Source organism: Rattus norvegicus, chromosome 2, assembly GCF_036323735.1.
Source record: "Rattus norvegicus strain BN/NHsdMcwi chromosome 2, GRCr8, whole genome shotgun sequence".
In the NCBI taxonomy this organism is placed as follows: Eukaryota; Metazoa; Chordata; class Mammalia; order Rodentia; family Muridae; genus Rattus; species Rattus norvegicus.
Genome location: NC_086020.1, coordinates 146,253,151 through 146,262,829, shown reverse-complemented (window position 1 = coordinate 146,262,829; position 9,679 = coordinate 146,253,151).

Genomic DNA, 9,679 nt, shown 5'->3' with positions numbered 1-9,679 from the left:
TCAAGAAACATGTTGAATATGTAGAGAGAGAGTGGGCAGCCTTGTCTAGTCCCTGATTTTACTGGGATTGCTTCAAGTTTCTCTCCATTTATTTTAGTGTTAGGTACTGGTTTGCTGTATATGGCTTTTACTATGTTTAGGTATGGGCCTTGAATTCCAATTCTTTCCAGGACTTTTATCATGAAGGGGTGTTGAATTTTGTCAAATGCTTTCTCAGCATCTAATGAAATGATCACGTGGTTTTGTTCTTTCAGTTTGTTTATATAACGGATTACGTTGATGGTTTTCCTTATATTCAACCATCCCTGCATACCTGGGATGAAGCCTACTTGATCATGATGGATGATTGTTTTGATGTGTTCTTGGATTCGGTTTGCAAGAATTTCATTGAGTATTTTTGCATCAATATTTATAAGGGAAATTGGTCTGAGGTTCTCTTTCTTGTTGGGTCTTTGTGTGGTTTAGGTATAAGAGTAATTGTGGCTTCATAGAAGGCATTCAGTAGCACTCCTTCTGTTTCAATTTTGAGGAACAGTTTGGATAGTATTGGTGTGAGGTCTTCTATGAAGGTCTGATAGAATTCTGCACTAAACCCATCTAGACCTGGGCTCTTTAATGACTACTTCTACTTTGTTAGGAATTATGGGGATGGTTTAAATGGTTTATCTATTCCTGATTTAACTTTGGTATCTGGTTTCTGTGTAGAAAATTGACCATTTCCTGAAGATTTTCAAGTTTTGTTGAATATAGGCTTTTATAGTAGAATCTGATGATTTTTTTAATTACCTCTGATTCTGTAGTTATGTCTCCCTTTTCATTTCTGATTTTGTTAATTTGGACACACTCTCTGTGTCCTCTTTTTAGTCTGGCTAAGGGTTTATCTATCTTGTTGGTTTTCTCAAAGAACCAACTTTTGGTTTTGTTGATTCTTTCTATGGTCCTTTTTGTTTCTACTTGATTGATTTCAGCTCTGAGTTTGATTATTTCCTGCCTTCTATTCCTCCTGGGTGTATTTGCTTCTTTTTGTTCTAGAGCTTTTAGGTGTGTCGTCAAGCTGCTGACATATGGTCTCTCTGTTTCTTTCTGCAGGCACTCAGAGCAATGAGTTTTCCTCTTAGCACAGCTTTCATTGTGTCCCATAAGTTTGGGTATGTTGTACCTTCATTTTCATTAAATTCTAAGAAGTCTTTAATTTCTTTCTTTTTTTCTTCCTTGACCAGGTTACCATCAAGTAGAGCATTGTTCAACTTCCATGTATATGTTGCCGTTCTTCCCTTATTTTTATTGAAGACAAGCTTTAGCGCGTGCTGGTCTGATAGGACACATGGGATTATTTCTATCTTTCTGTATCAGTTGAGGCCTGTTTTATGACCAATTATATGGTCAATTTTGGAGAAAGTAACATGAGGTGGTGAGAAGAATGTATATCCTTTTGTTTTAGGATAGAATGTTCTATAAATATCTGTTAAGTCTATTTGGTTCATGACTTCTCTTAGTCTGTCTATGTCTCTGCTTAATTTCTGTTTCCATGTTCTGTCCATTGATGAGAGTTTGGTGTTGAAATATCCTACTATTATTGTGTGAAGTGCAATGTGTGTTTTGAGGTTTGGTAAGGTTTCTTTTATATATGTAGGTGCCCTTTTACTTGGAGCATAGATATTTAGGATTGAGAGTTCATCTTGGTGGATTTTTCCTTTGATGAATATGAAGTGTCCTTCCTTATCTTTTTTGATGAATTTTAGTTGAAAATTGATTTTATTTGATATTAGGATGGCTACTCCAGCTTGCTTCTTCTGACCATTTGCTTGGAAAATTGTTTTCCAGCCTTTCACTCTGAGGTAGTGTCTGTCTTTGTCTCTGAGATGTGTTTCCTGTAGGCAGCAGAATGCAGGGTCCTCATTGCGTATCCAGTTTGTTAATCTATGTCTTTTTATTGGGGAGTTGAGGCCATTGATGTTGAGAGATATTAAAGAATATTGATTATTGCTTCCCCTTTTATTCATATTTGGATGTGAGATTATGTTTGTGTGCTTTTCTTCTCTTTGTTTTGTTGCCAAGATGATTAGTTTCTTGCTTTTTCTAGGGGGTAGCTTGCCTCCTTATGTTGGGCTTTACCATTTGTTATCCTTTGTAGTGCTGGATTTGTAGAAAGATATTGTGTAAATTTGGTTTTGTCATGGAATATCTTGGTTTCTCCATCTATGTTAACTGAGAGTTTTGCAGGATACAGTAACCTGGGCTGGCATTTGTGTTCTCTTAGTGTCTGTATGACATCTGTCCAGGATCTCCTGGCTTTCATAGTGTCTGCCGAGAAATCTGGGGTGATTCTGATAGGTCTGCCTTCATATGTTACTTGACCTTTTTCCCTTACTGCTTTTAGTATCCTTTCTTTATTATATGCATTTGGTGTTTTGACTATTTCGTGACAGGAGGATCTTCTTTTCTGGTCCAATCTATTTGTAGTTCTGTAGGCTTCTTGTATGTTTATGTGCATCTCTTTCTTTAGGTTAGTTAAGTTTTCTTCTACGATTTTGTTGTAGATATTTACTGGTCCTTTGAGCTGGGAGTCTTTACTCTCTTCTATACATATTATCCTTAGGTTTGATCTTCTCATTGAGTCTTGGATTTCCTATATGTTTTTGACCAGTAGCTTTTTCCATTTTATATTATATTTGACCGTTGTGTCGATGATTTCTATGGAATCTTCTGCTCCTGAGATTCTCTCTTCTATCTCTTGTATTCTGTTGGTGATGCTTGTATCTACGGCTCCTTGTCTCTTCCTTTGGTTTTCTATATCCAGGGTTGTTTCCCTTTGTGCTTTCTTTATTGCTTATATTTCCATTTTTAATTCCTTCACCTGTTTGATTGTGTTTTCCTGGAATTCTTTCAGGAATTTTTGTGATTCCTCTCTATAGGCTTCTACTTGTTTATTTATGTTTTCCTGCGTTTCTGTAAGGGAGTTCTTCATGTCTTTCTTGATGTCCTCTAGCATCATGATCAAATATGATTTTAAATCTAGATCTTGCTTTTCTGGTATATTTGGATATTCAGTGTTTGCTTTGGTAGGAGAATTGGGCTCCGATGATGCCATGTACTCTTGGTTTCTGTTGCTTTTGTTCCTTCGTTTGCCTCTCGCCATCAGATTGTTTCTGGTGTTACTTTGTTCTGCTATTTCTGACAGTGGCTAGACCATCCTATAGGCCTGTTTGTAAGGAGAGCTGAAGCCCTGTTTTCCTGTTTTCTTTCAGCCAGTTATGGGAACAGAATGTTCTGCTTTCAGGCATGTAGTCTTTCCTATCTACTGGTCTTCTGCTGTACCTGTGGGCCTGTGTCCTGATTCCACCAGGCAAGTCGCTTGGAACAAAAAGTTGGTCTTATCTGTGGTTTGTGGCTCAAGTTCCTCTTGTGGGGCTGCTTTTGAGCTCTCCGTGAGGGCAACAACCAGGAGGGCCTGCACTGCCTTTTCCGGGAGCCCCTGTGCACAGGGGTCTCAGATGGTGTTAAGTGTTTTCCTCTGTAGTCAGAAATGTGGGCAGAGTGTAGTCTCTTCTGGCTTCCCAGGCATGTCTGCCCCTCTGAAAGTTTAGCTCTCCCTCCCACGGGATTTGGGTGCAGAGAACTGTTCATCCAGTCCCTCAGGTCCTCATGGTGTCTGGAGCGCAGGGGACCTGCAGCTCCAGTGCCCCTATCTTCTGGTTCCCAGAGGCTGTATACAGTTTCCTCTTGGGCCAGGGACATGGGCAGGGGTGGGCAGTATTGGTGGTCTCTCCCGCTCTGCAGTCTCAGGAGTGCCTACCTGTCTGGGTGGTGATTTCTCTCTCCCAAGGGGTTTGGGAGCAGTGAGAAGCGTGCCGGGGTCAGAGAGGTTGGGGCTCCAGCTAAAAACAGGAAGTGTTCAGTCCCAGAGGAATTTTGCCTCTGTGTGTCCTGAGACCTCCAGGCAGGTTGCTTGGAGACGAAAAGTTGGTCTTACCTGTGGTCCCGTGGCTCAAGTTTGCTCATGGGTGGTTGCTTTTGAGCTCTCTGTGAGGGCGGCAACCAGGAGGGCCTGCGCTGCCTCTTCCGGGAGCCCCCTGTGCACCAGGGTCCCAGATGGCATTAGGTGTTTTCCTCTGGAGTCAGAAATGTGGGAAGAGTGTAGTCTCCTCTGGCTTCCCAGGCATGTCTGCAGAAGTCATTGTTTTTAATGGCTGAGTAGTACTCCACTTTGTAAATGTGTCACATTTCCTGTATCCATTTCTGGGTTCTTTCCATCTTCTGGATATTATAAATAAGGCTGCTATGTACACAGTGAAGCATGTGTCCTTGTTATATGTTGGAGCATCTTTTGGGTATATGGCCAGGAGTGTTATCGTTGAGTCCTCAGTTGAGTTCTATGTCCAATTTTCTGAACAACATTCAGACTAACTTCCCAAATGGTTGTACCATCTTACAATCCCACCAAGAATGGAGTAGTGTTTCTCTTTCTCTATAGCCTCACCAGAATCTGTTGTCACCTGAGATTTTGACCTTAGCCATTCTGACTGGTGTGAAGTGGAGTCTCAGGGTTGCTTTAATTTGCATTTCCCTGATGACTAAGAATGTTGATTGCTTCTCAGTCATTCTATATTCCTCAGTTGAGAATTCTTTGTTTAGCTCTGTTCCCCATTTTTAATAAGGTTATTTGATTCTCTGGAGTCTTTGGTATATATGTACTAACTTTTCTTTATCCATTTGTCCAAGGACATACACTTGTTGGAATTCCATATCATAACAATTATACACAGCATTACAATAAGCAATATACCCAGAAGTCATATTAATATGTTATATTATAATCACATTTCTAAATAATTCAGTTTATTCACACCATTTTTCTCTAATTGTCAGTATTCATTCAATACCTCATCCAAAAGAAAATTTAATTTCTATATTTTTCTTCTTTTTCAAAAAATTATTCACTTTATATCTTGCTCACAGCCCTCCTTCCTTTCTGGTTAGTCCCTCCCTTAATCCTTCCCCAGTCCCCCTCTTCTGCTTTGAGAGGGTATAATCTCTACACCAGTATCCACTCTACATTGGCACATTTCTGCAGGGCTGGGTGTAGCCTTTCCTCTAAGGCCTGTAAAGACAGTCCAGCTAGAAGAACATACCCCACATAATAGTAACAGATTTTAGAATAGGTCACTCTCTAGTTGTTTGGGACACACATGAAGACCAAACTGTTTATCTGCTACATAAGTGCATGAGCCTAGCTCCACCCATGTATATACTTTTTGGTTGATGGTTTAGTCTCTGACAGTGCCAAGATACCAGGTCAGTTGACTCTTAGTTGGTGTTCTTATAGAGTTCCTATCCCCTTCAGAACCACAATCCTCCCCCCAAGTTTTCCAAAAGAGTCTTCAAACTCAATCCAGTGTTTTATTGTGGGTCTCTCCATCTGACAGCCATGCTAACCTCATGTGTACAAGCAGAGTATATGAAACAGTATATGTGATACAGAATATTATTAATATGTCAGTGATAGTTGCTTGCTCTCTGCGTTTTTAGATAGGATAAATTTGGGGTCATAATTTTTTTGGGTGTTTGGTATCCCTATTACTCCATTGGGACTCCTGCCTAGTTATAGGATGTTGCATCTTCAGGTTTTGTATCCCCAATGCTATGAGTCATACCTAAGATTATCCCCACTAAGTTTTGGTGCCTCACCTATTCTAGGTCTCAGAAGCATTCTTGAGATACAACCACAAACACCTTTGCCAGTTGCAGATTTCATTTAATTTTCATCAAAACCTCAGCAGGACTTTGGTATTTTCAATATTCTAAACTCTTCTATGAGGGGGAAATAATGATTTCACTTGCATTTCTCCTTATTGTTGATGTTCAGAAGATTGCCTTCTATGCCAGTTGACCATTGTACTTCTTCTATGAGTAAACTCTACTTTAGACATTAACTCCTTTGCAAAATCAAAATATTTATTTTATTTTCTAAGGTTATTTACACTTTGTGTATTTTGGGCACTAACTGCATCAGAAATAAGCTATTCATCACTGGTTTAAACTTATACAACTCCCTTGATGCTAAAAGCCTACATGCAAAGCCAGCTATATGAAGCAGACAAGTCACAAGGGAGTCAGTTTTCTTAACTCAGGAGAGCCTGCAAGAATCACATTACAAGTCCACATGCACAGTTGCAATGTAGGTTCAGGATTCCTTAAAACAACCTTCCATGTTGTTATTCTCTGAGAAACAATGTGTTCTGGGACAAAGCACTGAAGAACCTGACACTCATAAGGAGGACTACAAAAAAATAGCTGGCCCTGCTTCAGCCAGCTACCCACATCCCTACATCTCAAAATATTCCAGCCCAGCGCATATTCTGAAGTTATATTTGAGAATCTCAAGCAAGCAAGATGAGGACAACTGTGGTTGTAGCTCAGTGGTTGATTGCCTGGTTTCCATCAAATGCTAGAATTGCCCTAGATGCACAGAACACATGAAACTCAAGATGGTTGACCAAAATGCAAATGCTTCACTCCTTTAAAAGGGGAACAAGAATACCCTTGGGAGGGGATAGGGAGGCAAAGTTTAGAACAGAGGCAGAAGGAACAGCCATTCAGAGCCTGCCCCACATGTGACCCATACGTGTAAAGCTACCAAACTAAATAAGATGGATGAAGCAAAGAAGTTCAGACCAATAGGAACTGGATGTAGATCTCTCCTTACAGACACAGCCAGAATACAGCAAATACATTGGCAAATGCCAGCAGCCAACCACTGAAATGATAATAGGACCCCCATTGAAGGAATCTTAGAAAGGACTGAAAGAGCTTGAAGGGGCTTGAGACCCCATATGAACAACAATGTCAACCAACCAGAGCTTCCAGGGACTAAGCCCCTACCCAAAGACTATACATGGACTGACCCTGGACTCCAACTGCATACGTAGGAATGAATAGCCTAGTAAGAGCACCAGTGGAAGGGGAAGCACTTGGTCCTGCCAAGACTGAACCCCAGTGAAAGTGGTTGTTGAAGGTAGTGCAGTAATGGGGGGAGGATGGGGAGGGAGCATGGTTAGGGGAATGTTTGCCTGGTGACCAGGAAGAGGAATAACAATCGAAATTTAAATAAGAAATACTCAAGTTAATGAAGATGAAAAAATATTAATCAAGGAAAAAAAAGAAATCAAAATTTCACTATTTGCAGATGATATGATAGTACATTTAAGTGATCCTAAAAGTTCTACCAGAGAACTACTAAACCTGATAAACACCTTCAGCAGAGTGGCTGGGTATAAAATTAACTCAAATAAATCAGTAGCCTTCCTCTACACAAAAGAGAAACAATCCAAGAAAGAAATTAGGGAAATGACACCCTTCATAATAGTCCCAAATGATGTAAAATACCTCGGTGTGACTTTAACCAAGCAAGTAAAAGATCTGTATGATAAGAACTTCAAGCCTCTGAAGAAAGAAATTGAAGAAGATCTCAGAAGATGGAAAGATCTCCCATGATCGTGGATTGACAGGATTAATATAGTAAAAATGGCCATTTTACCAAAAGCGATCTACAGATTCAATGAAATCCCCATCAAAATACCAATCTAATTCTTCAAAGAGTTAGACACAACAATTTGCAAATTCATCTGGAATAAAAAAAAATACCTAGGATAGCTAAAACTATCCTCAACAAGAAAAGGACTTCCGTGGGAATCACTATCCGTGAACTCAAGCAGTATTACACAGCAATAGTGAAAAAACTGGATGGTATTGGTAGAGAGACAGACAGATAGACAAGTTGAGTAGAATTGAAGACCCAGAAATGTACCCACACACCTATGGTTACTTGATTTTTGACAAAGGAGGCAAAACCATCCAATGGAAAAAAAGGTAGCATTTTCAGCAAATGGTGCTCATTCAACTGGAGGTCAGCATGTAGAAGAGTGCAGATCAAATCATGCTTATCACCCCATACAATGCTTAACTCCAAGTGCTTCAAGGACTTCCACATCAAACCAGATACACTCAAACTAATAGACAAAAAAGTGAGGAAGTATCTTGAATACATGGGCACTGGAGAAAATTTCCTGAACAAAACACCAATGGCTTATACTCTAAGATCAAGAATTGACAAATGTAATCTCATAAAACTGCAAAGCTTCTGTAAGGCAAAGGACACTGTTGTTAGGACAAAATGGCAACCAAGAGATTGGGAAAAGATCTTTACCAATCCTACAACTGATAGAGGGCTTATATCCAAAATATACAAAGAACTCAACAAGTTAGACTGCAGGGAGACAAATAACCCTAAGACTGAACCCCCAGTGAACATGATTATTGGGGGGAGGGTGGTAATGGGGTGAGGATGGGGAGGGAAGCCCATATAGAAGGGGAGGGGGAGGAGTTAGGGGGATATTGGCCTGGAAACCGGGAAGGGGAATAATAATCGAAATGTAAATAAGAAATACTCAAGTTAATAAAGATAAAAAATAATATGGGGTTCAGAGCTAAACAAAGAATTCACAGCTGATGAATTCAGAATGTCTGAGAAACACCTAAAAAATGTTCAACATCTTTAGTCATAAGGGAAATGCAAATCAAAACAACCCTGAGATTTCACCTCACACCAGTGAGAATGGCTAAGATCAAATACTCAGGTGGCAGCAGATGCTGGTGAGGATGTGGAGAAAGAGGAACACTCCTCCACTGTTGGTGGGATTGCAGACTGGTACATGCATTCTGGATATCAGTCTGGAGGTTCCTCAGAAAATTGGACATTGAACTACCTGAGGACCAAGCTATACTTCTCTTGGGCATATACCCAAAAGATGCCCCAACATATAACAAAGACACATGTTCCACTATGTTCGTAGCAGCCCTATTTATAATATCCAGAAGCTGGAAAGAACCCAGATTGACCCATCCTGCGGGTCCAGTTATTCAGGGTCCTGAAGAAGCTTTCTACCTGCGGGCCAAGGGGGTGAAGAGAAGAAGGAGACCAAGCAAAGTTCTGTTGTCAGGGTCTCGTTTATTGATAGAAATGTACAGCATTTAAAGCTCTGAGGCAGGAATAGAAGCGGGAACAGAAGCTTAGGGTGGGGGAAGTATTGGAAGTGCCCAAGGATATAGGGTGAGTCACTAAACTGCAAGATATCCTCCTTAAACAAAGAGGCAACAGTCTTCCTGGGACATGTTCTTTGAAAAGGTCGAACCCTTCTCAGGAATCTGCTCAGGGACATCCGGTGTTTTGCTCAGGCTGAAACATCCTGTGATTGCTCACGGGATCTTCCTGGGAGAGGCTTTTGTCCAACATTCTCATAATCTTACAGCAGCCACCCAGGGGTGAGCATCTGTGGCCATTACAGCCCAGCGTCATGTAGCCACCTTGAGCTATGCAGTCACAAAGCGGTCAGGCCCAAATCCAATACGGCTCCCTATACCACATGCCCTTCAACAGAGGAATGGATACAGAAAATACAGTACATCTACACAATGGAATACTACTCAGCTATCAAAATTCATAGGCAAATGGATAGAACTAGAAAATAGCATCCTGAGTGAGGTAACCCAATCAGAGAGAAACACACACATTTGCACTCATTGATAAGTGGATATTAGCCCAAATGCTTGAATTGCCCTAGATGCACAGAACACATGAAACTCAAGAGGGATGACCAAAATGCAAATGCTTCACTCCTTC